At 42.3% G+C, this 22,991-nt stretch overlaps 1 long non-coding RNA gene across 1 annotated transcript in view; it reads right to left on the reverse strand.

Annotated features, from left to right (window-relative positions):
* LOC103277748 (uncharacterized) overlaps nucleotides 1–19,299 on the reverse strand; it is an 88,844-nt gene extending 69,545 nt beyond the window's left edge. Inside the window, exon 1 of the long non-coding RNA XR_505648.3 lies at nucleotides 15,851–19,299. This is a non-coding gene — a long non-coding RNA (uncharacterized LOC103277748). The remainder of the gene's footprint in view (nucleotides 1–15,850) is intronic.
* Between the last annotated feature and the right edge of the window lie 3,692 nt (nucleotides 19,300–22,991).

The raw sequence follows: 22,991 nt of genomic DNA on the forward strand, positions 1-22,991 counted from the left end.
GGTCCGAGACATTATCAATATGTCATCTAAAAAAATAAAGACTCCCTTGTACAATAATGGATGCAACACTTCGTTGATTAATTGCATGAACGCGGCCCCTCCCCCGCATAAACCGAATGGGAGCACACAATAATTGAATAATCCGAAGGCGCAGGAGAAGGCCGTCTTCCACCTGTCCTCTGGTTTGATCTGCAATTTATGGTAAGCCTCAATTAAATCCAATTTAGTGAATATCTGTCCCTCCGATAACTGGGCGATCAAGTCCTTCACTAAGGGTAGAGGGTATTTATTTACAGTACTGATTGCATTCAGGCCCCTGTAGTCAATGCAGAGCCTCAGCGTTTGGTCCTTTTTCCTCCTAAACAACACAGGTGCCCCTAAAGGGGAGTTCGAAGGTTCTATGAAACCTCTCGCTAGGTTTTTATCAATGTACTTTCTCAGTTCCTCCTTTTCCCTAGCCGACATCGGGTATATCTTTGCCTTGGGAAGCTCTGCTCCTGGGACTAGCTCTATTTTCACTTCAACTCTCCGCTTCGGTGGGAAATTGTCTGCTTCCTTCTCGTCAAACACGTCCACAAAATCCCGATACTCTGGGGGTAATTTATCTGCCAGTTCTGCTATTCTGATAGAGTCTTCCTCCCCCCTTTTCCCCGGCTCCCTCTCAACTTCCTGGCTCCCTTCTTCCAAACTCATCCCGAAAATCATGCTCTTATCCTCCCAGTTGATTTGCGGGTTGGCCTGCCCCAGCCACGGCATGCCTAGTATAACATTATAGCTGGCTATTTGTGATATCACAAATGACACCTTTCCTTCCCAACTCCCTATCTTACACTTTACATCTTCGGCACTGTACCTAGCTAACGATCCTGATGCTGTGGATCCGTCCAACTGCGAAAATGCTATTGGGGATTCTAGGTTCGTCCTTTCGCATCCTAATCCCTCGGCTAATTCAGGGGAAATGATGTTCCTGGAACATCCACAATCCACAAATGCTTTGCAGGTTGCTTGTTTGCTGCCATTTTCAAGCTGAATGGGGACCACTATCATAGCTTTGTCCTGACTTACCAACCCCCCCGAATGGTGCCTCATCGGTGTTTCTTCCTCGGCGCGTTTTCCTGCCACGGCTCTTGGTTTGGGCTGGCCTCCGCTTTCCCCTTTTCTCTGCCAGCACTCGGCAGCTCTGTGGCCCAACACAAAGCAGCCACTCCTGCTGGCGCTCACGTTCCCTGTCGGCTCCGCTCTCCTCCCGGCTGGGGCTGATCCCTCCTTCCGGCTCCCCTCTTTCATCTGCGGCCGTTGCTGTAGCCCTCCTCGGTGCCTCCTCGCCTGGGCCAGCGATGTCTCGACGCGCCCCGCCAGCTGAATCCATCCGCGCAGTGTGTCAGGCTCATCACGATGCACCGCCCAGGAGAGGATCTCCCGCCTGAGCCCCTCTTTGAAGAGTTCCATCTTTGTCACTGCAGACCATTCCGGCACCTTTTCGGCAAGGCATTGGAATTCCTCCGCATACTCAGATACCGACCTCTGCCCCTGGGAGACGGTCTTCAACTTCTCCCTCGCCCGGATCTGCTCCAATGGATCTCGGAAACGGGTCTCCAGGGCCCCCATAAAGCGTCGGACTGACCCCAGACATGGGTCGCGCCGCACGTGCAGCTGAACGTACCAGCTAGCCGCTCCCCTCTTCAACACTGCGCCAATGGCCCGTATCCGGCTGGATTCCGTTCTAAAAGTGTGAGCATTGTCCTCCATATAGCCCCTCACCGTGGTAAGGAAAAAATCCAGTTCAGAGGACTCTCCCCCAAACTCGATCCTTAGTTCCTCTCGTCTCGGTAGGGGTCCCTGTGGTGGCAATCCCCAATTCTCCGCCCGTCGCAAGCCCCCTTGCGGACCAGTGGGCCCCGCTGCTGTTTCTCTTGGCCCTGTGCCACGCCCGGCATTCGCCAGGGGCACCAGGGTCTCAGCTGGGAGCGTAGCCGGGATTCTCGGAGGCTTTTCCCCTTCGTCGTCACTCTCCTCCACCCGCGTCAGGCTTGTTTGGGTCTTGGGCCGGGCGCCGGGCTCCTTTCGCATTTCCCTTCCCTTCGGTGCTGGGAGGTCTGCAAAGCCCTGGCTGCTTCCCACGCTCACGTCCCACATTGAGCCAGCCCGAAGTTCCCTTCCTCTCTCTGGCTCCGCCAAAAACGCCAGGCGCTCCATCGCCCTCGACATTACTGCCAGGGTGGTCTCCATCGCCGACATCCTCTCCTCCAGAAACACCATCCTTTGTGGGCCTGGGGAAGGTGAACCTTCCTCTCCTCCGGTGCTGTCTCCCCGCACCACTCCACGCCTCTGGGTTACCCCATTTGGCTGGGCATAAGCGGTGGATGACGCCAGGGCCGCCAGCTGGTGGAACTCAGCGTCCGGCTCGGGAGTGGCCCTTCCCGACCTTCCTCCTCCTGCGCCCAAGAGTTCTTCATCCTCCACTTGCATGTTACACTTCACCGCTACGGCGGGATGGTGTCTATATTCTTGGCTTAGTGTCAGCTCACCACAGCCGCTCCTGAATGAACACACGAGACTCTCTGTGATATCACCAGAAACTTTACTGCAGGAAACATAAACATCCGAAAAGCCAAGAATGGGAGACTCCGGCCAACCATCCTTTATATACCCTCCCCCTCATTTGAAAAGTCTCTTCCCGCTCAGTAAAACCCCGCGCAAATTCCCAGCCAAGTCCAGCAGCCGTTTCTTCTCCGAGTCCTGAGACGCAGGTGTCTTATCAATGTCAGTGACCCTGAAACTCAGAGCCACATACAGGCTCTAGTAGCAGGGTTCTGACAACCAACCATCTGTTTAAATTGTTTGGAAGATATTTTCATGGACTGTGTATCCCTGAAGCCTATATACATTGGAACCAATACCAGACTTGAATAACTTTTGTGTTAGAGCTGTTGCTCCTTTTCATTTTGTCGGGTACGGCCAAATTGAGCTTTGTACGGGGAACTTTAATAATATATGTTATTTGGACACATTGTCTTTGTACATAGACTATCGTATGTTTGTACGGATCACATTATACACACATAGGGCAAACATTCAATGCCCATAAACACATCAAACAGAGACAGAGACAGACAGACGCAGAGGCAAATTAACCTTCTCCTGAGGGGATGTTCAATTCTGGCCACAGCGGAGAGCAGCTGCTTCATCATCCACTGTGATGGCTCATTCCAAGTCGTAAATTAGTTAAACTTGCCTCCCCACTTTTTTTATAAGTGGTACCTTATTTTCTACTTGATAGATGCAACTATCTTTCGGGTTGCTAGGTCAGCAATGAGCAGGGGCTATTTTTTATTTTTAATTGACGGGTGCTCACCCCACCACGGGTTGGCCTCGAACTCATGGCCTCATGGTCAGAGTGATTTATTGCAGCAGTCTGCGCAACAGCCTGTGTCACAGCCCGGCCCCAATACCCTTCTTAGACAATAGTGCCCAGAACTGGACATTCCAGGTGAGGCCTAACCAAAGAAGAATAGAATGGCACTAAAACTTTCCTTGTAAGTAAGTAAATTCCTTTGACTATACTGAGCACTCTTCTTAGTTGCTGTAATCTAGAATTTCATTGGTTTTTCGAGCAGCCACATCACACTGTGAGGATATAGGCCAAATGTTGGCATTACCTAAGATTATTCTACAGTTTAAGATCAGGGTACTAATTTTACGGGTGGATTGACAGGGTGCAGATTTAAATATGGTTTTGGAAGCTCTGAAGAATAACATGTTCTAGGATTTCTTGTTCAATTTACATATTATATAATAAATCTTCCCTCGGAATATACCAGCCACAGATGCAGGTGAAGTATCACGAGACAATGCTCCTAGAACACGGCCATACAACCCGGAAACCACACACCACCCCAAACCTTCCCTTGTTTTATCTTACACAACTATGTCTGTCAACAGTGTTATCAACACAGTCAGTGGTTCATAGCAAGGATCACAGTGAGTCCTGAGTATCAGATCCAGAGAGCGATCTTGAGGGCAAATGTGTATGACAGGAATGCAAGGGTTGGAAATGTGAGACCAGCCGAGAGAGGGAGCCAATCAACATTTTTTAGAAGAAATGCCTGTTCAAATATCTATTCTGAAAGGCCAGTTTTCTAGACAAATTGGTATACAATCAGATTGGGTGAAATGGGGCTACTTTCTCCAGTCATTCTTTGCAAATTCTTTCTTGCCTCCTCTTAGTACAGCCAATATATAGCAGCAACTGGTTGAGAATACCAGCTTTCTCCTAGCTGCAGCATTTGTCAAATTGTTTTCAAATCTATTTGATATGATCTCTGTGAATTGCAGTAGCATTTTATGACCTTACTGAAAGGAAAGCAGTCCCTGAGCCAAGTGCAAAGAGAAAAGCAGAGTCATTCTAGCAACAGATGTTTTGATGCCTGAAAACTTGGAAATGGGATTAAATAGAATTGAAAGACAACTCAACAAGCACCAGCTGTGGGCCTATTATTCTCACAATCTCACAAGTCATCTAAGAGAATGCTAAGTCAAAGGCAATTCACATAAACATCCATACTTAAAAGCTTTGGAGCATCCTCATAGCAAGCTGTATAAAACAAAGTGCAAAATTGTTTCTCACTAGAACTTTTATCTGTAGAAGTCGACATTAATGCTCAGCTGCAGAAAGACAACTCTGAATTATAGGCAGTCCCCAAGTTACAAACATCCAACTTACAAACTACTCATAGTTAAGAACAGAGCTAAGACAACAGAAAGTGAGATAAAATTATTTATATTCCACCCTTCTTACCCCGAAGGGGACTCAGAGCAGATCACAGAACACATATACGGCAAACATTCAATGTCAATTATAAAAATAGACAATAGGTAAAGGTATATAGGCAGTCCCATCCTTTTGGCATCTCTGGAGGCTGTGCTTGGTTCTGGCCACCAGGGGTGCTGTTGCTCCATCCTGCCAAGAGCTTTCTTTGTTTGTAAACTTCCGGTGAGCATAGATGGCGACGGGCTGGACTTATTGAGCTCCTCAGTAAGCCACCATTTCTGGCGGTTGGGTCATAGCGGGGGACACATTCGGACAGATAAGCTGGGCCGGAACTGTTTAGAGCTTTATAGGCTAAAGCCAGCACCTTGAATTGTGCTGGGTAGCTAATCGGCAGCCAGTGGAGCTGACGTAACAGAGGAGTGGTACGCTCCCTGTACGCCGCTCCAGTTATTAACCTGGCAGCCTCCCGTTGGACTAATTGAAGCTTCCGAACAGTCTTCAAAGGCAGACCCACGTACAGTACGTTGCAGTAGTCTAAATGGGATGTAACAAGAGCACGGACCACCGTGGCCAAGTCCGGCTTCCCAAGGTACAGTCAAAAAGAAGTGGCACTTTTATCTATTGACACTGAGAAGGCATTTGATAATTTAAATTGGAGGTTTTTCAAATTCCTTTTTAAAGAGATAGATATTGGACATCAATTTTTGAATGCAATTAACAAAATATATGAAAAAGAGTGCAAGACTAATGATCAATGGACACATGTCAGAAGAGATTAAGACTGAGAAGGGAACTCGCCAGGGATGTCCTCTATCACCTCTTATTTTCATATTTGCCCTAGAGATATTATTAAGAAATATCAACCAAGATAAAGATCTAAGTGGTGCAAGAATTATCTATAAGGACTTTAAGTTGAGAGCATTTGCGGACCATGTCATATGCATAATAGAAGACCCTAGGAAACATATGCAAAGTTGGATAAATAAATTAGAAACATTTGGAAAATTAGCCGGATTTCATCTCAACAAAAAGAGAACAAAAAATGTTAACAAAAATATTACAAAAAAGAACCAAGAAGCATTACAAGAAAAATCAGGTATCACAGTTGTCACAAAAATCAAATACTTGGGTATCTGGCTGACAAACAAGAATGCACAGTTATTCGAAAACAACGACTATCAGAAATGGAAGGAGATAAGCAAGGACTTAAAGAAAGGGAAAAATGTAAATATCTCTCTCCTGGGAAGAATAGCATTAATCAAGATGAACATTCTACCAAAAATGTTGTATCTTTTTCAGAATCCTCCAATCATTCAAAACACCAAAATATTTAATGAATGGAATAAAGAAATTTCAAAATTTATTTGGAATGGGAAAAAGCCTAGAATTAAAAATATAAGTATGACTGACTCTAAGAACAGAGGACGATTTGGCCTCCCAAATTTGAGATTATATTCCGAAGCTTCTGTCTTGACATGGGTGATGGAATGGGCTACATTAAAAGAGGAGAAAATCCTAGACCTCGAAGGATTTGATCTAAGTTGGGGCTGGCATGCCTATATTGGAAATGATAAGAGATTAGTCGAAAAAAGCTTTGGAGATCATTTTGTGAGATCTTCACTTATCAAAATTTGGGATAAATATAAAAGACATATGTATGAAAAAAATCCTGATGTGGATTTCCCCCTTGGAAGCCAATCAAAGGAAAACCCTAGGGTGGACGAAATGGCCTAGTTACAAAGTAACCTTGATAAAAAGTAATGAGGGACTTCAACTGAAAAGTCAAGATGACTTAAAAAAGATTTATGGCAATCTATCATGGTTTCAATATGCCCAATTCAGAGAACAATATGCAAAAGATAAACAAATTGGTTTCAATGAAACAGAGATTGTTTGGGATGTTGCTTAGGAATGACAAAAAAGGCATAACAAAATTATATAATAAATTATTGGAATGGTTGACGGAAACTGAAGAGATTAAAAATGATATGGTAAAATGGACAAGAAATTTAGGTAGACAAATTAAATTAGAAGCATGGGAACAAATTTGGAACAAAAAACTTAATTACACCTATGCTTCAGACTTAAAAGAAAACTGGTTGAAAATGTTTCATAGGTGGTATATCACACTGAACAAATTAGGCTTAATGTACCAAGATGTACGAAAGAATAGTTGGAAATGTAAGGACCAGGTGGGCTCTTACTTTCATGTGTGGTGGTCGTGCGAGGAAACTCACAAACTTTAGAAAGCTATACATTCTGAAACTCAAAAAAATACTTAAGACGACTTTCCCCTTGAAACCGGAATATTACCTTTTAGGAATAACCAACAAAAACACTGACTTTAATTGTAATGAGGACATTTTATTTACATACATAAAAACAACGCCGAAAATTATATTTGCGAAACACTAGAAAACACAAAATAGTCCAAACATAGAACAATGGCTTGAGAATCATAGAATCATAGAATCATAGAATAGTAGAGTTGGAAGAGACCACATGGGCCATCTAGTCCAACCCCCTGCTAAGAAGCAGGAAATCGCATTCAAAGCACCCCCGACAGATGGCCATCCAGCCTCTGCTTAAAAGCCTCCAAGGAAGGAGCCTCCACCACGGCCCCGGGGAGAGAGTTCCACTGTCGAACAGCTCTCACAGTGAGGAAGTTCTTCCTGATAGTCAGGTGGAATCTCCTTTCCTGTAGTTTGAAGCCATTGTTCCGTGTCCTAGTCTGCAGGGCAGCAGAAAACAAGCTTGCTCCCTCTTCCCTATGACTTCCCTTCACGTATTTGTACATGGCTATCATGTCTCCTCTCAGCCTTCTCTTCTGCAGGCTAAACATGCCCAGCTCTTTAAGAGAAGTTGGAAGATATATATGACATGGATACACTAACATTCTTGCTGAGGCAACATAAAGGAAAACCTATAAAACAAACTGACTGGAAATATTATGAGGAATACAAGGAAAAGAAGCAACAAAAGAAGTAACAAGATCTTTGTCGACAACAAAACAAAACTGAACAAAACCATCCAGTAAAAAATGAATTAAATGAGGATTTATGTAGTAATTAACCTGTATCGATGAAAATGGAAGACTGATAAAACACCCTTCCCCTCCTTTTCAATTCCCCACACCCATCCCCTTTTTTTCCTCCCCACTTCCCTTCCCCCCTTCCCTTTCCCCAATAGCTATTGTATACTTTCTCTTGAACCCCTGTACTGTCTTTATCTTTTATATTTTATGAAAACTGTTTAATAAAAATTATTTTAAAAATACCAAGCCTAAATAATTTGTGTGTGTGTGTGTGTCAGGAGCGACACAAGGACGTTGCCCAGGGGATGCCCAGATGTTTTGATGTTTTACCATCCTTGTGGGAGGCTTCTGCCATGTCCCTGCATGGGGAACTGGAGCTCACAGAGAGAGCTCATCTGTGCTCTCCCCGGATTCGAACCAGCAACCTTCAGGTCAGCAACCCAACCTTCAAGTCAGCAGTCCTACCAGCACAAGAGTGTGACCCATTGTGCCACCCGGAGCTCCTGCCCAAATAAATACTTCCCCGCTTTAAATGCGGTTCCTATTTATCTACTCACATTCAGTTTCGAACTGCTAGGTTTTCAGAAGCTGGGTTTAAGGTCACGAGCTTGAACTCTCAACCTTCTGGTTGGCAAAATTGTTGCAGCTTGGTGATTAACCTGCTGTGCTAAATCATGGCCCTTGGAAGGGAAATTCACTCCTTAGAAGGGAAATTCACTCCTGGAAGAATTTTAATGGAAAAAATGTGTCTCCACTGAAACTTTATCACCAATTCTTGTTTTCAATTATCACAGGGACAAAAAGAGAGGTGAACTCTTCTGAACAGGGCCCAGACAACAAAATAAACACCACAGGGGTGTTAACACTTCCTTATGCTATCCCAGATACCTGTGGAGTCCCCGATGGTGCAGCGGATTAAACCGCTAAGCTGCTGAACTTGCTGACTGAAAGGTCAGCAGTTCGAATCCAGGGAGTGGGGTGAGCTCCCACTGTTAGCCCCAGCAGTTCGAAAACATGCAAATGTGAGTAGATCAATAGGTACCACTTCGGCGGGAATGTAATGCCACTCCATGCAGATAATGCTGGCTCTTCAGCTTAGAAATGGCGATGAGCACCAGCCCCCAGAGTCGGACACAACTAGACTTAATGTCAGGGGGAAATCTTTACTTTTACCTATGCTGTTCAGACTTACAAACAAATTCAACTGAAGAACAAACCCACTGAACCTATCTTGTTTGTAACTTGGGGACTGCCTGTATTTGTCTCAATGGAACAAGATGCTTATCCTGCATTTTTTTTTAGACAAGTATACATTGGCTAGTGAATTTGAATCGACTGCAAAAAGGTAATTGCCCACAGCAACAAAGGTTGATCATCTTCAAATTAATAGCTTTTTCTGGGGCAGCAGCAACGTAGAAGTAACAATTGTATTCAGTGAGACTTGCTCCTGAATGCCTGTTTGCTTTTTGGGCAGGTGTTTATGGCCTTGATGGTGTTGCCTCCATTGAGCTTGCTTTTGAGAATTTTTCTGACCCTTTGTGTGTATTCTTTTCTGACCACAGTTTTCACATGTTCTTGCTTGATGTTGTCCAGCTGTAATATGCACAGATATTTATAGGCCTCTGGCTGGTGACACTTTATTGTTTGGCCATTAGGCATATTGATGCCCTCACTTTCAATGATTTTTCCCTTCTTCAATGCCACTGTCAAACATTTGTCCAAACCAAACTCCATGCTGATATCAGTGCTAAAAATTCAGACAGTGTTAGTCAGAGACTGGATTTCAGTTTCCTTTTTCCCATACAGGTTCAGGTCATCCATGTACATCAGATGCGAAATTTTGTGAGATTTCTTAGATGTTTGATAGCCGAGATTTGTTTTTTTGTAAGATTGTTGACAGAGGGAACATGGCAATAATGAAAAGCAGAGGGGACAATGAGTCTCCCTGAAAAATTCCTCTTCTGATGTTGACAAGTCCATAGCTTTCATTTCCAACAAACAGTACAGTTTTCCAGTGCTCCATCATGTTTTCAATAAAGGTGCCAACGTTTTTACAAATCCCGATGGCATCCAGGGACTTGATGATCCAGCTGTGTGGGAGTGAGTCAAAGGCCTTTTTGTAGTCAATCCACGTCATGTGAAGATTAGCTTTTCGGCTTTTACAGTTCTCTAGAATCATTTTGTCAATTAATAACTGGTCCTTTTTGCCCCTGCTTTTCTGTTTGTTGCCTTTCTGTTCATCTGGCAAGATGTTTTTTTTCTTCAAGATAGTCTTGAATTCTGTCAGCTATTATTATTATTATTATTATTATTATTATTATTATTATTATTATTATTATTATTATTATTATGTGTCTGTGGTTTGTGGTAGTCATTATTTAGTGCAGCAGCACATCAGACACCTCCGTTTTTATTGCCATCATTTAAATGGCTGTATTGAATTTCAGAATTAATAGCCAAATGGAATGTAAAATGAAGTAATGGGCTATATATAACTCATAACATTATAGTAGCCATTTGAAAAGCTGTGTTTTGGTTCCTATCAAAAGTTCAATAGTCAAATCCAAGCTGCACTTTCAAGTAAGTGGCTTGATCAAAGCAAAGCAAAACAAAAACCCTGCCATAATGGGTCGGGAATAATTTTTAAGGGCTGAAAAATAGGAGAGAGTTTTTTGAGCTAATGCTGCTAAGATTTGCAGAACAAAACTAAATGGTGGGAAAACAAATAGGATGAGACATGTTTTCTAAGATTCCTGATTTGTTGTTGTTGTTGTTGTTGTTGTTGTTGTTACTATTATTAATTAAAAAGTGGTAAAATGGGACATGTCATTTTGAGGTAGCGCTGGTAAAATATCTGCAATTAAAAGAAAGGTTAGAATGGAAGCAGGAGTGTGGGTGGGAGGAAATCAAAAGGTCCCTTGGAGCCCTACTGTGGTATTATGTACAGCATTTCATACAATTTCACTAGAAAACAGCAGGAGAATCTTAGCATTGCTGCTATGGTTTCTGAGTCAGGAAATATAGCAGGAAAAGGGGGGAAACAATTGTCTCACAGCCAAGATCAATGAAGTAGTGGGCAACAGGAGGTTAAGCATTTTTTTTTTGTGCTTCCTAAGGTTAAGTGGGTTCGGAAATGGCACACCATTCCCTAGGGTTCTGGTAAGAGTTCTGAGGTAAGAAGGAGGAGAACAGGAAAAGTGGAAGCCCCGTGGATAGCTCTGGAGGCATTATGTACTTTTGTCTGATAGATGTGCTTTAGCTAGTTATAAATGAATAACTGTTAATGTTATTTATTTAATCCAGGCTCATTCTTTCTTTAGTCATACTTACATAGTTTATAATCTTATTCTTAAAGCAAGCTACTTTTATATACATATAAAAGTGTAGAAATTTTAGTCCAAAATTCAGCCCAAAAAACTGGGTTTGACTTATCCACAAGTCAAGGTAAGTACTGTACATTTAACATGGTTTTTTTTTTAAACTATCCCTTTCTTTAAATAGTGAGATCCAAGCAGCTGTGGGTTAAGCCTGGTGAGAAAAAGAAGCCAATATTCCAGAATAGATCTCACCAAGTTGAAGCAGAAGCCACCGAGGTATTTTATTTAATTTCAGCTGAAAGTGATGCCAACTTGAGATAATTTGCCAAAATAGGCTGAAATACATAACACAGCAAAACATGGCTCGGCTCCTTCGGCAGGCTGGGCGGCGGTGCTGCCAGCGAGCAGTCAAAAGAGCCAGTGAGCAAGCAGGTGAATGGGGAGGGCTGCAAAGGCCTTCCCTGTTCACCCGCTCGCTGGCTCGGCTCCTTCGCCACACAGCACCGGCGCCCAGCGTGGCGAAGGAGCTTAGCCATGGAGGGCGGGCGAGTGAAGGAGGAGGGCCGCAAAGGTCCTCCCTGTTCACCCACTTGCTTGCTGGCTCCTTCGCCACACAGGCGCCGCGGCTGTCGGTCCCGGCGTGGTGAAGGAGCCGAGCCAGCGAGCGGGTGAACCGGGAGGGCCTTTGCGGCCCTCCCCATTCACCCACTAGCACGCTGGCTCCTTTAGCAGGCTTTTCCATAATCCCTCTGTATTATCCAAGATATTCACTTATCCAAGCTTCTGCCCGCCCGTTTAGCTTGGATAAGTGAGACTCTACTGTAATTTGAGTCACAGTCCCTTCCACAGTACCTGAAGTAAGCTTTATGTTATGGAGGAGGCACTCCCTTTTGGGTTATCCTTTCCCAAGATTCTAGGCCTGTGTATTATAAGTAAAAGAAGAGCACCGTGCCTGTGTCCACATTTCCCCCTTGTAGCTCATCAATTGCTTTGACAAGGATGCTGAGTTTGAGGGGGAGCCCTCCAAAGGATTGGTGGCAATGCATTTTTCAAAACAAATGAGCCATGCCTAATGTCTGGCAATGATTGTGCTCTTTGCTAGACATGAGCAAATCGTCGGAAAACATCATAATTCGGATTAAAATCGTATTTAATCCGCTTTGCAAATGTGGTTCTGATACTGGTTATCGCATCATCTAACCCATGATTTTGAATCGTTCAAGCCAAATGTTTTAAATGGCTTTGAAGAAGGGAATAATCATTGAAAGTGAGGGCATCAATATGCCTAATGGCCAAACAATAAAGTGTCACCAGCCAGAGGCCTATAAATATCTGGGCATATTACAGCTGAACAACATCAAGCAATAACATGTGAAACTGTGGTCAGAAAAGAATACACACAAAGGGTCAGAAAAATTCTCAAAAGCAAGCTCAATTCTTTAATTCTTAAAAGGTTTTTGCTGGAGTCTGTGCATGGTGCTGGGCGGCGCTAGGTGTTTGGGTTAGTGGTATGCCAATGTACTTCAGGCACACAATGAAACAAACAGTTAGTTCACAACAACTGGGAAGGAGGCAAAGCTCTGGGGTTTGAAAGTGCCAGCGAGCAGGCAGGGGATTTAACGTGGTGGGAGGCAACAGATGTGGTGCACCCCACTAGTAGCAGGTTCCTGCCTGGGTTAGTGGTATGTCAATGTACTTCAGGCATGCAATGAAACAAACAGTTCACACAAACTGGGAAGGAGGCAAAGCTCTGGGGCTTGAAGGTGCCAGTAAGCAGGCAGGGGATTTAACTTGTTGGGAGGCAACAGACGTGGTGCAGCCCACTAGTAGCAAGTGCCTGCCTGGTTTAGTGGTATGCCAATGTACTTGAGGCTCGCAATGAATAAACAGTTAGTTCACAACAACTGGGAAAGAGGCAAAGCTCTGGGCTTGAAGGTGCCAGCAAGCAGGCAGGGGATTTAACGTGGTGCGAGGCAACAGACGTGGTGCTCCCCACTAGTAGAAAGTGCCTGCCTGGGTTAGTGGTATGCCAATGTACTTCAGGCATGCAATGAAACAAACAGTGTATAACAACTGGGAAGGATGCAAAGCTCTGGGGCTTGATGGTGGAAGGCAACAAACGTGCTGCACCCCACTTTTTGTTTAAAAAAAATAAACAATTTCTGATCAAATTTTGAAGCTATTTAAAACATTTGGCTAGAACGCTTTGAAATCATGGGTTAGATCCGACGTGATAACCCACGTCGGAACCATGTTCACAAATCAGATTAAATATGATTTTAATCTGAGTTACGACATTTTCTGATGATCTGCTCATGCCTACTGGAAATATATGTCAAGTAAACTTTAAAAGTACAAGATGAAGATCTAATTAAAAATGGAGCGCCGAGAAAAATTTATCTTTCCAGAGATCTGAGTATGTGCAAGCATATGTAGGCTGAATCATTTGTATGAACAAATTGGAAAGTAAAGAGCCTGAATTTGCAATCTGTATAAAAGTGCTATTTGTTTACTGCTGGAGGCACAGTTTCGAATTAAACAAACTTAAACTCTTATGTTTATTTGATAGACAGCAAAATTAATAACTGAAGTTCTGCTCTATTTAATAACACTATATTAGCGGGTTGAAAATTAACAGAAGGAATGCATTTTCTACAGCTTTGGTTTTTAAAAATAAAAGAATAACTTCAAACAGGACTTACTTTGGCAGCATATGCTGGTTAAGCTCCAGATGACCCACGGAGCATGCCAGCTCCCATCTCATGACACAAAGGAACTTCCAGCAAAGTTCTGTTGGTCAACTAGTGTGGAACCAGAGTATGCCACCACAGAGTTATGCAACATAAGAGACTTGCAGTGTTGCACCAGAAGGAATGGGGGGAAGCCATGCAGTCGATACATCTCCCCGTGGGATAATCTGAAAGGTAAGGACGGCGCCCACAGCAGTCACCAGATTCACCATGGCGCATGGTGATTCTGGTTGTCTGTACAAAGAGGTCATTAAACTAGTCACCATGCACATGCATATACACACCATTTCCCATCCTTGAAGTATGAAATCAAACACAGGAAATCAAAAATTGTAGGCACTTATGTGTATGCATGCTCTGTTTGGACTTTATTGGTCTCTATATGTAGTTCAAAAAATACAGAAGAGAAGAATATGTAATAATAATAATAATAATAATAATAATAACACCTTTATTCTTATACCCCGCCCCATCTCCCCTAAGGGACTCGGGGCGGCTTACATGGGGCCATGCCCGGACACAACAGTATAAAAGCAAAATCAAAACAATAAAACAAATCAATCAACAATAAAACATCAACATCGATTAAAACAGTCATAAAAAGTCACATACAAAATAAAGTGTTAAAATCAATTCAAGGGTCTGGGCCAAGATGCAAAATATGTCGAAGTCATCAGGGAGGGGTGATTACCCAGCTGTCGTAGTCATTAAAGTGCTAAGTATAATACTGGGAAGGCATACCTGAGGGTCCATTGCTAAGAAGGCAAACAGGTCGATCACATCAATTACAGGTCGGTACACATCAATTACACACACACATATGTTTATTTATGCCCCACTTTTTCTCTCCACAAGAAGGCTCAAAGTGGCTACAAGAAATGGGCGGAGAAAAGTCAAGGAGCAATAATCACACTTTTGTAAATATATGTTTTTTCATCACACTGCATTTAGATTAAACTGGATAAATTGGTGTGTGTGTGTGTGTGTGTGTGTGTGTGTGTGTGTATTAACTGTGTGTATACTGACACCAAAGTCATATAAAACATCAAAAACTGTTTTTCAATCATAAAGACATATCAATTTTCTGAAACATTACGAATTTCTTGACTGGAAACACAACTATAATATATTTGCCATTTTCATAGAAAAGTGAACTGTTTCCAAATATGAAAGTGACTCTTTGAGCAAAATATATATAAGATGAAACAAGAACACTGCATCTGTCCTTTCTTTCTTTTTGTCTTTTTTCTTTTTTACAGGATTCTTAGCAAGGACCATCTCTGATCCTAACTATGTCTTATTTTCACTTTACTAGATTTTATAAAAGTTTACTGCAGGAAAGTTTTTCACCTCCTTTTTTTCTTGGTTAGAGAAGTATAAAACGATTTAATGATAATCAGGATAGCTTTGTGAAATTGTGTTTTTACTTTTTAAAAAACAGGTTTAAATATATTAGATACTGAACTATAGTTTATATTTTGACCAAGATCCTACATTGCACTTTAGGGACTATAACGATCTACTCAAACCATTGTGCCCAGCTAGTGGGCCCCTTTGTGCAGAAACCTGCACACACACACACACACACACACACACATTTAGTGGGTGGTGGGTGCTTGGAACTATCTGGTACGATATCACATTAGAATTTTAAAGCACAGATAAACATTTCCCTATTTCCCTATTGTCCTGCAGAATTCCACACTAACGTTGTCATAGGCATCACTGAAACCTGGTGGGTATGCAATCAGAAACAAACACAAATCCAATCACTGGGATGTAGCCATTGAGGGCTATAACCTTGCTCACAGAAACAGAACAAAGGGGAGAGTAGGGGGAGTGATCTTATATATCAAAAACAGTTACAACACAGAAGAGATACAATACTTCAATCCAGGAAACCAGCTTGAAAGCATGTGGATAAGAATCAAAGGAACTGGGACTCAAAAAGACCTCATTGTGGGCATCTAATACTGACCTCCAAGCCAGGCTGAAGAACTCAATGAAGCCTTCTGTCAACAGTTGACCGTACAGGAACAAAGAAGAGATATAGCAGTCATGGGCTATTTCAACATTCCTGATATTTGCTAGAAAACAAACTCAGCCAAGAGTACAAAGTCCAACAAATTCCTTGCTTGCCTTGTAGAAAATTTTATGGTCCAGAAGGTACAAAAGACAACAAGGGGGTTGGCTATTCTTGATCTCATCCTAACAAACACAGAGGAACTGATCAATGCAGTCGAAGTGGTCAGATCCTTAGGGGCAAGTGACCATGTGCTCCTGCAGTTTGCGATACAAAGTAAGGCTGAAACTAAAACAAGTCAAACCCACAATCTGGACTGTAGAAAAGCTGACTTTCAAAAAATGAATGAAATACTGAGCGGTGTTCAGTAGACGCCGATATGAAAAGACGAGGAAATTGCGGATGGATGGGAGTTTTTCAAGAGTGAAATACTCAAGGCACAATTGCAAACAGTGCCAACAAAGAGAAAAAATAAGACAAGTGCAAAGAAGCCAGAATGTATGTGCAAAGAACTTCTAACTGGGCTAAGACTCAAAAGAGACATGCACAAGAAGTGGAAAAGGGGAGAAATCACCAAAGAAGAATTCAAATGAATTACCAACTCCTGTAGGGAAAATATTTGCTAGGCTAAAGCACAAAATTAGCTCAGGCTTGCCAGGGACATTAAAAACAATAAAAAGGGCATCTTTGCTTACGTCGGTAGAAAAAGGAAGAACAAGGAGGCGATAGGGCCTCTGCAAGGAAAAGCTGGGAAAATGCTGACAGGGGATATGGAAAAGGCAGAAATACTTAATGCCTTCTTTACCTCAGTCTTCTCATAAAAAGAAAGCAATTCTCATCCTCAGCAACATGAAGTGGATGAAGGATTAGGGTATAGCCAACCCCAACTAGGGAAACAAGTCATCCAGGTCACTCTAAACAAATTCAAGTCCCCAGGGCTGGATCAACCACATCCAGGAGAATTGAAGGAACTAGCAGAGGTCATTTCAGAACCTCTGGCAATCATCTTTGAGTTCTTGGAGAACAGGACAAGTCCCAGCAGACTGGAGAAGGGCAAATGTGTCTCTATCCTCAAAAAGGGGGGGGGGGGGGGGAGGACAACCCAAATAATTACCATCCAGTCAGCCTCACGTCAATACCAGGCAAGATTCTGGAAAAGATCATTAGTAGTGGTCTGCAAACACTTAGAAATGAATGTGGTCATCGCTAATAGTCAACATGGATTTATCAGAAACAAGTCATGCCAGACTAATTTGATCTCTTTTTTCAATAAAGTTACAAGCTGGGTAGATGCCAAGCCCCAAACCCACAGTTCTTGCAGGGCTCAAGTCACTCAGCAATGTATAGTGGCCAAAGTTTTAAAATGAGAACAGAACTCCTGAATTTCTGAGAGTTGCAAAGAAGGCTATTTTAATAGGAGTGATTTGAATTCACTGATAAAATTCCCTTTTCTATCTAGGTGTCTTGTTCTTGTCTGATTCTGGCAACTTAGTACTGAGATACTGAAACTGGTAAAAAGCACATTTCCCTTATAGTAATTATTTACTATATTTATACCCCACTCTTGTCACCCCAAAGGGGGCTCAGAGCAGCTTATGGATTATGACAAAATGTAATGCTGTGTTGCACATACAGATACACATTGCGAATTATAAAACAGATTGAAACATATAGATATAATAAAACAAATCATCCTGTCTTCCTGATAACCTGACAGGGAAAATGCTTCACCCTGGGCTGTGTGTATTTTAAAGATAGTAGTGCTGGTGAGAATAGCAGGGTCTGTGTTCCAGTTTATTTCCTTCTATAGCAGTGGCTCTCAACTTATGCATCCCCAGGTGTTTTGGCCTACAACTCTCAGAAATCCCAGCCAGTTTACATGCTGTTAGGATTTCTGGTAGTTGAACCACTGTTTTCTAGTATTAGCATTATCTTGTTACATTAAATCTACTTCTACCTTTAGCATTGCCTTTTCCTGCTGAACATCATTAACAACAACAATTCTTTATTGATTAGTCACTTTTGACCATATCAAAACATGTAAATGAACATCATAGTATTACAGCCATCTTGAACTTCATCAGCCAATGTGGTTCTGAAAACTTTGATGGAATATATAAAGCTTGGGTAGGAGGTCAGAAAATAAATCCAAAATGCAGCATATGAAAAATACCACGAGTACTGATTTTCAGAAAACACACTTTAGACTTTACAAATGATGACTAACTTCCTAACCAGACTATTACATAAGTATGGGGGATGTTGGCAACAGTAAAATTCAAAACACAGTTGGGGTGTGGGATGGGCAAAATTATCTCATGGGCTGAATTTGACTTATATTTCCCAGAAGTTTTCCATCCTCCCCCACCCTGGACTTTCAATCTTATATGGTGTCGCCAAATGCATAACAAAATGTGACAGCACTTTATGGCTCCCCTCATGTAGAAGTGTACCCCTGCCAGTATGTCCCATATCCACCCATAACTGCTGTTATGTTTCTAAAAGCGATGTAGTAAAGATTTTGCTAGCTACAGCTTTCCCATCTATTATTCCCATTTATTCTCATTTCCACCCCATCTTTCTTAAAGAAGCTGGGGGGAGGCAGAGATGGGTGATATCACTTTGGTCCTCCTAACAACCAGCTCAATTGATAAAGAGATAACTGTCTCAATGGAGGTATCTGGCAACTTTACTCAGTGTAAATCTGCCATGGATCAAAGTCCATATCCATTGTCCAGATGGTCCTGAACTGCATCTGTTCACTTGGGGTGGCCTGCATCTCACCTCATCCATGTTGCCACCACCAAAGTTCCTGGCCATCAGTTCTGTTGATGCCAAAAACAGATGCCTGCATGATCTGCAAGAAGAAGAGAGGCAACACAGGCACAATCCATTCTCCTTCCCTGTGCTGATGTATACAGGTAAAATGTATGGTGCTGGGTGTCCAGTCTGGACAGAGCATCCACACAAACTACCCGATTTTACAATCCAGACTGTTATGAATCCCCTTGATATTTTGGAGTTTATAGCAAATTCCAGAGTATACTTGACTTTGCAAAAAGTGGGACAAAGTCCATTAAACTAAACACACATACATACCACAACACACACCAGAATCTGGTGCTTATCACGAAGACAGATAGCAGTCCATTCTGGGAGATTCTTGGGTTTGGGGCTTGTGTAAACAAACTCAAATCCAGTGAATAGAATTTAATCCACGTATCCCCAGTTTGATCTCTGCACTAAACTAGTTCCAGGCATTTAGCACAGCAGACCCCCCACTATCTCTTGGTTAACCTATGCAAGAAAGACCACTGGGAGCCCCTGTGCTCTCACATCCTGCCCATATGTGGGCAAAGAGAGTATGGGGTGATTTTACAGGTTTGACTCATGGATCATGATTTCTGCCTATTTATCCATACATGGGAACTCTGGCATGGAGGGTTAGCCTTCTGTATAGCTGGTGCTAGTGCATTTTTCTTTAAGTAATGTCTCAGGAGGGCTCTGGCTGGAATCTAAGTAGCTGTCAAGTTATAACAGCGTGTTTCAAAAGCCTGATCAAAGGTTAATACACAATTCAATAGCTGGCAAATTCCAAAGATCTTCAATAAAATGGGATACATCACTAGCCAAGATCCTATTTGTTCACTGGGATGGGCCCTTGTCCATAAAATCTTCCAAAATTATTCAGAAGGAGCACAATGTTAACTGATATACTCATGTTCCTTCAGTTGCATGGCCAGAATCAATCATTTCCCAGGATATGTTTTTCTCACTCCCATCCTCACAGCACCCTTTCTGTGGACTTTCTTGCCCTGTCCTGTTCTATATATGCCAAATGTATTATGCCTGCTCCAAACATAACAATTTCCAGAGCAGATAGGGGCTTGTCTACATGGGATTACTAACAAATACTCACTGTGCAGTCAATTCTCATTTTCCTCATGATATTTTGTCTCTTCTAGTGCTTATTGTGTGGTAAACCTCCTTCATTGCCTTTACTGATATCAGATAGGAGCCCCCAGATGGCATAGTGGACTAAGTGACTTGAAGGGTTGGGTTGCTGACCTGAAAGCTGCCAGGTTCGAATCCCACCCAGGGAGAGTGCAGATGAGCTCCCTCTATCAGCTCCAGCTCCATGCGGGGACATGAAAGAAGCCTCCCACAAGGATGGTAAAAAAAAATCAAGAAAACCCACATCCGGCCGTCCCCTGGGCAACGTCCTTGCAGACAGCCAATTATTTCACTCCAGAAGCAACTCAAGTTGCTCCTGACACAAAAAAACAAAAAACAAAACTGATATCAGATGGGGAGTCCATGGCAGTCAGGAGTCCTGCGGCTGTCCAGGAGGGTGACAGCAACAGAGATAATATGGTGATAATCTAGTGGGGCTGATGTAGTCCTGACATGGTTGGAACATCTGGACTATAAATATCTGTGCATTTCTGCTCCTGACTGACCCTGTATTAAGTGGCCAATTATTTATTTATTTATTATTATTTATTTACCGTATTTATATTCCGCCCTTCTCACCCCGAAGGGGACTCAGGGCGGATTACAATGAACACATATATGGCAAACATTCAATGCCAACAGACAAACAACATACATTAGACAAACTCAGAGGCATTTTTAACATTTTTCCAGCTTCACTATTCCGGCCACAGGGGGAGCTGTTGCTTCACCGTCCAGTAGTGGCTGTACTTCCGCATTCCTTTCCTCGTGTTTTGCTGGCAGTTTTATGGTGTTGTAAATTACCCTCCCGCATAAAGCATCCCTAAATTTCCCTAATTGACAGGTGCAACTGTCTTTCGGGGTTGCATAGGTCAACAGCAAGCCGGGGCTATTAATGGTCGGAGGCTTAACCCGACCCGGGCTTCGAACTCATGATTTATAGCAGCTGGTTACTAGCCAGCTGCGCCACAGCCCGGCCCCTATGGAGATGAGACCTAAAATTATTTGACCTGGCTTCCCATATCATCTACATTTACTCTTCCATCTGGTGAGAATGGATTTTCCAAACCAGAACAGATAAATCTCTGATTCATTTTTTTAGTTTAACAGTACATCAATTTGTCAGTCTCTACATGTTCTGCTACTTTAGAACCCTTACCCAACAAGCACCTCACCCATTTAAATAGAAAGACAGAGCAATAAAATGTCAGGCATCTTAGATATTAGTTGAGTTACAAAAAGAAAATCACTGAAGCAGAACTTCTGGGCTTTTAGGCACACTTTCTAATTATTATAGAAGCAAAATTAATTCTAAAATATTCATACATCTTTGGGGATTTTACCAAGATTGAACTATTGCAATAACATGTGCAGGGATTTGTAAAGGTCATAGGAAATTTCTGTGCAGAATTTTCACAAATACACATTTATTTCCGTGCTTTGAGTAACCTGGACTGTGTTAAGAAGCTTATTAAACCTTCGTTCTAAAGCAATTATTGCAACATGCTGTTTATCCTTTTCGTAAAATGTCCTGATTTGTCTCTCAAGGACAACCTTAAAACAATGCAGTAATAAATAATAAATAAATCCACCCAGGTTTTGGGGTTGATCTTCTAGACTTATACATGTGTTTATTAAATAAAAAATAACTGGGTAGCTCTTCCCTAAGAGTTAGTGTAGCTTGAAGGTTGAACTAAAAGACCAGGACCTAATTCTCCATTCAGCCATGAAAACACACTTGGCGATCTTAAGCAAATTCACATTCTCTCAATTCAGAGGAAGACAATGGCAAACCCGTTCTTACAAAATCTTGACAAGAAAAACCTATGACAGCATCACTATATGCTAATGTCAACTTGAAGGCCTTTGCCATTATCAGCAGCATCACTTTCCCTAGCTCTAAATGGAAGGGCACTTTGAGGAAGATGTTCAGTCATGAGCTATCAGGAAAAACATGCCATTTTTGCATCCATTTTGACAGATTAGATTGATGGAAAGAAAATTGATTGTGGGATGTTAAGAAGAATTTTAAAACATTTGGCACCCTGATGCTGCTTTTGATATACAGATTTTTGAAGTGTAAGTCTAGTGCATAAATTAACTTGACAAATGAGAAAATTTTGCAGAGGTGGATTCCTTGCTTTTCACCCATTGCTATCAAGGACAGCAACTTGCAACTCCTTTAAGGTCCTAGCAGAGTAGATCAACTCGCAGTGTCCCTGAGTGTTCTCAGTACTTGCATGAGAATTTTCTACTTTTGCAAACAAAAAATGATCCACATTTTAAATGGTTTGTAGGTGTGGGCAGCAGACTTCCTTTGTAAAGTTTTCTGTAAAGAAAAAGAAAATGAGTGCAGAGCTATTTCTGGAGTCCATTTTACTTCTTTCAGCAACATACCATACAAAGAAGTGGTCATTTTTTTGCTTCCCTGAGCCAATGCAATCTTAGTAAAACTATCTTGGAGCAGGGAAAGATCACATGTAGATAATCTCTCTCACACAGACAATCAGTTTACAGAGATGAGGGGATGTGGCATCCTTTGACTTCTCGAGTGGTATCCTGAGAATCTGAGGATGGACTCGGATCCTATTTGATGTTGATGGAGTGGAAGAGTTTGGTCATAAGCATCTGCTAGAGAACCAGGAAAAAGACAACGTCAATATGAGTGATAATGGAAGAGAGTTCTTCCAGCACATTCCTAATAACCATCCAATATCAATGTGTTGTCGAATGCTTTCATGGCCGGGATCACAGGATTGTTGTATGTCTTTCGGGCTGTGTGACCATGTTCCAGAAGTATTCTCTCCTGACGTTTCGCCCACATCTATGACAGGCATCCTCAGAGGTTGTGAGGTATGGAGGTATGCCTGCCATAGATGTGAGCGAAACGTCAGGAGATAATACTTCTGGAACATGGTCACACAGCCCGAAAGACATACAACAACCCCATCCAATATCTGTTCAGTTTGGGTTGAATCTGCTCCCAACTGCAATTGCACAGCCTGAGAAAGGCTAGACACAGACTGAATATGTGCTTGTGAAATGTCCAAGAAGTACCCTGTTTACCCCAAAAATAAGGCCTGTCATGATTTTTCAGCATTTCCAAGGACGCTCGAAATATATGCCCTATTTCCAAAATAAG

Source organism: Anolis carolinensis, chromosome 2 (genome assembly GCF_035594765.1).
Source record: "Anolis carolinensis isolate JA03-04 chromosome 2, rAnoCar3.1.pri, whole genome shotgun sequence".
NCBI lineage: Eukaryota > Metazoa > Chordata > Lepidosauria > Squamata > Dactyloidae > Anolis > Anolis carolinensis.